The sequence below is a fragment of the Dreissena polymorpha genome, chromosome 15 (genome assembly GCF_020536995.1).
Source record: "Dreissena polymorpha isolate Duluth1 chromosome 15, UMN_Dpol_1.0, whole genome shotgun sequence".
Taxonomy (NCBI): domain Eukaryota; kingdom Metazoa; phylum Mollusca; class Bivalvia; order Myida; family Dreissenidae; genus Dreissena; species Dreissena polymorpha.
Genome location: NC_068369.1, coordinates 52067290 through 52074786, shown reverse-complemented (window position 1 = coordinate 52074786; position 7497 = coordinate 52067290).

Genomic DNA, 7497 nt, shown 5'->3' with positions numbered 1-7497 from the left:
TGTTTTTTTAGATGACAGTTTGCAAAAATCATTATTATTATTATGACATTCTTTTAACGAAAAAATATCACAAATGCGGAAAGCGCGGTCTCGTATAAACATGTTCAGACTGCAAGCAAAATTATTCACGTGCAATATCTTGGGAGTGGGTACATATAACTGAATATCAATCTAGATTGAATCGTCTTGATGAGTATCCATTTGCCGATAGATAAAAAATACAGTGTACTCTTTGCAGCTACAATCGTGGGGGCGCTTTGGGCTATCCGAAGAACACCCTCCTTCGGGTGGATTAGTGCGGATTTTATTTATTAAATGTATTCGTTCATATAGACGGTTTTCAAGTAGTTCGTTTTTTTCATGCATTTCGCTTACCTCATGACAAGAAGTGACGAAATGAGAAAGAACACACTAATTTTCATAAACAGCTGAATGACTCATTCAGTAAATTTAACACCCGTGACTGTTACGGTAAAGCTATTTTAGTAGTTATTTTAGTATATAATATATAATTACTGCTGCTTCTTATTCGAATGCATTACTGACAGGCGACATCCTTCTCTGACTGGTAAAATAACTGAATGCGGTAGCAATGTCGTTTCAGACAGAATCCGACGACTGAAATATATTAGACCGGTGATAATATTATTTGGTTAATTATTCTTATAAATGCTCCAATTCACAGAGTATTAAACAAAACCAATACCAACAAGTTAGTTGCGGTCGATTTCGGGTATTGTAAGATTGCACCATAAAGGAAGTAAACCTTAGGAGTGTCGAGATCTTTTTTTATCCAGTCAATAAAGAATCTAGGTGTGGTTGTGAACTTAATTTTGACCAATACCAAATAATCTGGTATTTTTCCGCACGAAATAACTTGTGGTTTAATAACATGAATTCCGATCCCTAAGTGTTTCATTAAAAAACTGCCAACTTACAAGCATGTTTTGCCAATGTATACACGTTTTGAAACGGAGTCATTGGAGAGATGGATCTGTCCTGTTCCTATAATTACCATCAAAACGGTACCTCCCAGCAACTTTTAGGAAGTTAATCTCGAATGAATGCAGATATTATAGAAAAAATTGTTCCGGAAACGTTATTTCGTTCGACAAAAGCACAATACAACAGAAAACAACCCCCCCCCCCCCCAAAAAAAAAAAAAGAATTAATCTTTTAAGTTATTCCTCCAATCAAAGGCATCAAAGTTCTCCAGACACATATCGGATATAAGAAATAACCACACCAGACATATCTCAGATTGCTAAATTGCTTTTATTATATAATAGAAATAGCACTACTATCGACCACAGAAGTATAGAACATATTTAATGTAATGTTACAGTTTGCCAATCCGGTAAAGTGACTGTTTTAATGTATTCCATTGAATGCCAGTTGCATATCTATGTTTGACTCCCGCGAAAGTTAGTGGTACCGATCATTGAATGTAGTTAAGTGAAGCGTTTTGAGATCTACAAACGTGTTCGTGTGGAAAACTATTGTCTCATCTGTCATGTATGGACGGGGGATTTATACAATACCGAATATATCTAGTTGTGTGCAACCGCCTAATGACTGTACAGGAAATTACACTGTTAATAAATCTATAAACGCGTTCCTGTTATTTGCTTGTTATCATCCTAAAGTCGGATACATAGCATATTGGCGACGAGATAATAATACGAACATCACGTAAACTTCGTCATTTAAATCACACAGGGACAGTGTTGCGTTAAATTTACCGCTAGAGAGAAGGGCGTTGCCGGTTAGAAGGGCGTTACCGGTTAAAGGCGGTGACACAGTAGAATTTTACTTGTTAAGTTAGTCCGTTTGTGATATTGTTGCTGAATTTGGTGGATGTCTCGATCAAAATGGCTATAGCTATTGGAATAATAGACCTGTACGACCCCAGTGAGAACTGGATTTGCTACAAAGAAAGGTTAGACCAGTATTTTTTGGCCAATGAAGTTGCTAATGAAAAAAAGGTTCCAGTCTTATTGGCTCTGATTGGACCAACTACCTATCAGAGACCAACTACCTATCAGATTTTGCGTGACCTTACAACACCCGATTTGCCAAAAGACAAAAGCTTTGATTTCCTTTGTGATAAACTCTCTAGTCATTTCAATCCTAAACCATTAATCATAGCTGAACGTTTTCGTTTCCATAAGAGAGATCAGAGGGCAGATGAGTCGGTGAAAGATTTCAACAGAAGTTTGAGGAAATTAGCTGAACACTGCAATTTTGGTGCAAATCTGAATGATTCTTTACGTGATAGATTTGTCTACGGACTGAAAAATGAAGGTATTCAAAAACGATTGCTCACCAAAAGTGATTTGGATTATGACAAAGCTGTTAAAATAGTATACGCCATGGAAGCTGGCACAAAGGATGTCCTCAAGTTACATGGCAAGTCTGAAGATATCCATAAATTGGACAAAATGAGCTGCAGAAATAGGGACAAAAACAAAAGCCAAAATAAGGAGAAGGGCAATTCAACAATCAAACAAAAATGCATTCATTGTAAACGCACGAACCATAATTCTAATGACTGTCGTTTTAGAAATGCTACTTGTTTCGAATGCAAAAATAAGGGTCATATTGCCCCTTGTATGCCCAAGGAAACAAAAGAAGTTACATCACATAGATGAGCATTTTTCACATGAAGACACATGCGTATAAAGAGGCACGAAGCGTGATTTGGGTTACCCCTATCATCAATGGAAAGACAGTAAAAATGGAATTAGATACTGGCTCCGGAGTTTCTGTCATGAATGAAGAGAATTGCAAAAAATGATTTCCCAAAAAGAGACTATTACCAACTACCTTGACTCTAAAAACCTACAGTGGCGAAGTAATTAATCCAATTGGAGTTATGAAGTGCAAAGTGGAACTAAATGGTCAAAGGACAGTGTTGGACTTGTATGTTGTCAAAAATGGAAGTAGACCCTTACTGGGAAGAGAATAGCTGAAAGTATTAAAGCTAGATTGGACATCAATCAAAACACTTCAAATTAATGCGGCAATCAGGAAAGTTGAAGCTCTTAAAAAATTAATTCAGGTCAATTTTCAACAAAGATTTAGGTACAATCAAAGTTGTTAAAGCACGTTTACAACAAAAAGACACGGCTCAACCAAAATTTGTTAAAGCCAGAAGTGTCCCTTTTGCGATGAAGCCAAAAATTGAAAACGAGCTTGACAGATTAGTCACTGAAGGAATATTGGAGAGTGTTACACATAGCAATTGGGCGACACCAATTGTGCCAGTTCCAAAAGCAAAAAACGATGAAATCCGAATTTGCGGTGATTTCAAAGTAACAGGTAATCCAGTACTTCAAGTGGATAAATATCCATTACCGCGAATTGAAGAAATCCTTAGGCAAAGGGAAACGATTTACAAAAAAAGACCTGAAAAAATGCTTCTAAATTTCACTCAAAGTATGGTGATTTAATTTCAAAATATAATGTTTCTTTAAAATGACATTTAACTAATGGAATTTCCCATCCATCATTTTATGGAGATGTTGTGAAGCGTGTTCGCAAATTAAAATATGTTAAAGAAAATGTTTATATTAAACTTTTCAATTTTATTAACTCGTTTTTAACAAAAGGATATGATGCTAACGTACTTAAAAACACGTGTTTGTTGGTTTTCGATTCACTGTATCTTTCTTCTCTTAAAATTTGGAATCTTTAAGTGATATTATGGGCATTTTTTCACTGTTGAACATAATTGTGTCTTTGTGTCGTATGAACAAATCTGCATGAAAACTACATTTAGACTCACATCGCACATCGAATCATGAATTTCACGGGCGTCTGTCTATAATAAAATTTTAATATGCGTAAATAAATAAATGCAAAAAATAAAACGACACAAAACTATAAAACAGGACTGAATGCCAAAAAGTTAACCTCAATTTTTACAATTTCATCGACATCATAAACACCGAGGGCGCCAGTCTAAAGCACATGGCATAAATCAGCGTGAAGTTGTTTCCTGTGGCTGCAGGTTTTTAAAAGACAATGGTTCTATTGTGCATTCGCACTGGAGAATCGTTAACTCATATCTGTATACACCACTGAAGAAGTCATACGACCAACTTTCACAGTTGTAATCTACATGCATAGGTCATTGCGTTTATAGCGTTCAATTTTCATTTTTAGATGGTCGCTTTAGCGTATGTTATATGGAACTTTTACACTCATTATTGCTGATTCTTCCTGTATATGCGCGATGATGATCTGAATTATTAACTATATGATGCTATATTCCTAAATCTGTTTCTATAAAGAAGGAATGTAGTTGACACTTGTTGGTAGTTTCATTTCATCGTTCCTCAAAAAGTTGTTGCTCTGTTGCTCTGGTCTCTTTCCTGCCATTGAGTAATTAAATGGTAAATGGTAATTAAATTAAATGTGTTTTAATTCCCTTTTATTATTGTTTAATTTGAGTTACAATGCTATGAGGTTAAATAATATTTACACTTAAATGTATCATGAATATTGCTGAGCCAAGTGTGAGGTTGAGCGCTCTAAAACCGGTTTAAACCCCCAATGCTTTGCATTGACCGTTCCAAGGCGGTGACCCCAGCTTTATTAATTTATGTGTTATGTAGGTTGTTTTGTATTGTGCTGTTTTGGCAATTGGTCACTTGCCTTGCCTTAAATAATGGACCAACTAATTGTGTATGATGAGAATTCAATACTGCTCCAGTAGCTGGAGTTTCACTTCTTTATATTATCTTCAGATGGAAGTTGATGAAGAAAGTAAAGAGCTCTTGACATTTAGCACTCACAAAGGATTGTTTAGAAGCCACAGATTAATGTTTGGTATTGCTTCAGCTCCTGCAATATTTCAGAGAACTATAGAGCAAATAATGTGTGGAATTCCTGGGGTAAGAGTAATCTTGGACGATACGATTATCACTGGCAGTACTGAGAAAATTCATTTAGAGAACATTGAAAAAGTGCTACACAAATTAGAAGAGTACAACATCAGAGTTAATCCTGACAAATGTCAATTCTTCCAGAGAAAAATTGAGTTTTGCGGTCATGAAGTTGATGAATATGGGTTACACAAAACAGAAGACACAATTAAAGCGATAGTTAACGCACCAGAAATGAACAATATCAAAGAATTGAGAGCTTTTCTGGGATTAGTACAATATTATTCAAGATAAATGAAAAATCTCTCAACAGTGCTGTATCTGTTGCATCAATTACTAAAAAGAGATGCGCAGTGGAGTTGGACAGAAGAATGAAAAATTGCTGTAAGAAAAGTTAAAGGGATGATCACATCAGATTTGGTTCTGATAAACTATGATCTGACATAACCAGTAATGCTCGCGTGTGATGCAAGTGCATATGGCATAGGAGCAGTTCTGAGTCACAAGTTATCAGATGGATCAAAAAGACCAATAGCATTTGCTTCGCGAACTCTCAACACAACTGAAAAGAATTACAGTCAAATTGACAAAGAAGCTTTAGCTTTGGTATGGGGTGTAAAAAAGTTTAATATGTACTTGTACGGGAACAAATTCACACTGATTACAGATCACAAGCCACTGTTATCAATATTTAACCCAAAAAAGGGAATAAATCCCACAACAGGAGCAAGATTGCAAAGGTATGCCTTATTCTTGACAGGATATGGGTATGACATACAATTCAAAAACACTAAAGGTCACGGGAACTGCGACAGTCTGTCCAGATTACCGTTGAATGAAACGGATATATATATATATATATATATATATATATATATATATATATATATATATATATGAACAATATAGACGCAACAGAAGAGTTTCTTAATCATATGATGGAGAACCTTCCAGTTACCTGTTTGCAAATAGCAAATGCTACAAGAAACGATCCAATTCTATCGCAAGTGTACGAAATGGTAGCAAATGGAATGAGTAACATGGATATGTATGTGGTCAAAAATGAACTAAAACCGTACATACAGAGACAAAATAAACTTTCTCTACACCAAGGTTATATTATGTGGGGTTCAAGAGCTATTATCCCTGCAGCATTACGCAGAAAAGTTATTGAAGAACTCCATGAAGGACACATAGGTGTGGTGTAAATGAAGTCTTTGGCTAGAAGCTATGTATGGTGGCCCAATTTGGACTCTGAGTTGGAAAATGTGACCAAAAGATGTTCTGGTTGCATGGCCAACAATCCTAGCCCTCCAGAAGCACCCATCCATCCATGGGAATACCCAACAAAGCCTTGGTCAAGGGTACATATTGATTTCGCGGGACCATTTCATGGATATATTTTTTTTGTTCTGGTTGATGCATACTCAAAATGGCCAATTGTAAATGTAATGAAAAAGACTACAGCCATGCATACCATAGAAGTGATAAGGGCTATATGTGCAGACTTTGGAGTCTGTCAAGAAATTGTGAGTGACAATGGTCCACAATTTGTCAGTGAAACATTCAAGCATTTTCTGAAAATGAATGGTGTGAAACATTTTCGCAGTGAACCATATCACCCAAGAACAAACGGATTGGCGGAGAAATTTGTTCAGACTATGAAACAGGCGCTTAAAGCGGCTAAGTACGATCAAAGAACAATTTAGACAAAAGTGTCAACATGTTTGATACAGTACCGTAATACAGAGCATTCTACCACAAAAGAGACCCCAGCCAAGTTGTTCATAGATTGATTTTTGGTGACCAGACTGGATCAAGTAAAACCAAGTCTAAAAAGTCTTGTTGAAAATGAACAATCAAAGATGGTGCGATCAATCAACAATGGGCACTTTGAAATTAGTGAACATGTTGCAGTGCGTGATTACAGAGTGGGATGCGAAAACTGGACATCTGGTGTCATTCGTGGGAAAACAGGTCCGGTCTCTTACGAGGTGGAAATTGAGCCTGGAGTCATCTGGCGTAGACACACAGACCAAATTCGTGCATCTTCGGAAAATACTCCTATATCGCGTTCCATCATACCCATCGATATACCAGTTACTGAAGCAATTAACACCGGTACAGTTCCTGAATTGGTTCCTGAGTCGAATTCTAGAGTCACTAGTCCACCATCAAAACCGACTGAGACAAAAGCGTCAGCTCCATGCAGACCACAAGCGTCATCCTCAAGTCGACGCTATCCCTTGAGGGAAAGGAAGAAGCCAGATAAATTAGATATGTGACTTGATTACTTGTGTAAAGGGACATAATAATGCCCTGGGTAATCAAGAACTTTTGTCAGATGTTCATAGTTGATAAATTAAATATATTACTTGATTACTCGTGTTTAAAGGGACATAATAATGCCCTGGGTAATCAAGAACTCTAGTTAAATATTCTTAGTTTTATGTTTTTAGTGTTGTTGTTTTTTTTTAGTTACATTGTGATGAATATTATTAAATGTATTTAAAAAACACACAATCCAAAGTAATAGTCCATGTAATAAGAAGAGAACACTTGACACTTAACGTTTGCCTCATGAACATCGATGTTTCAGTATGTTTAA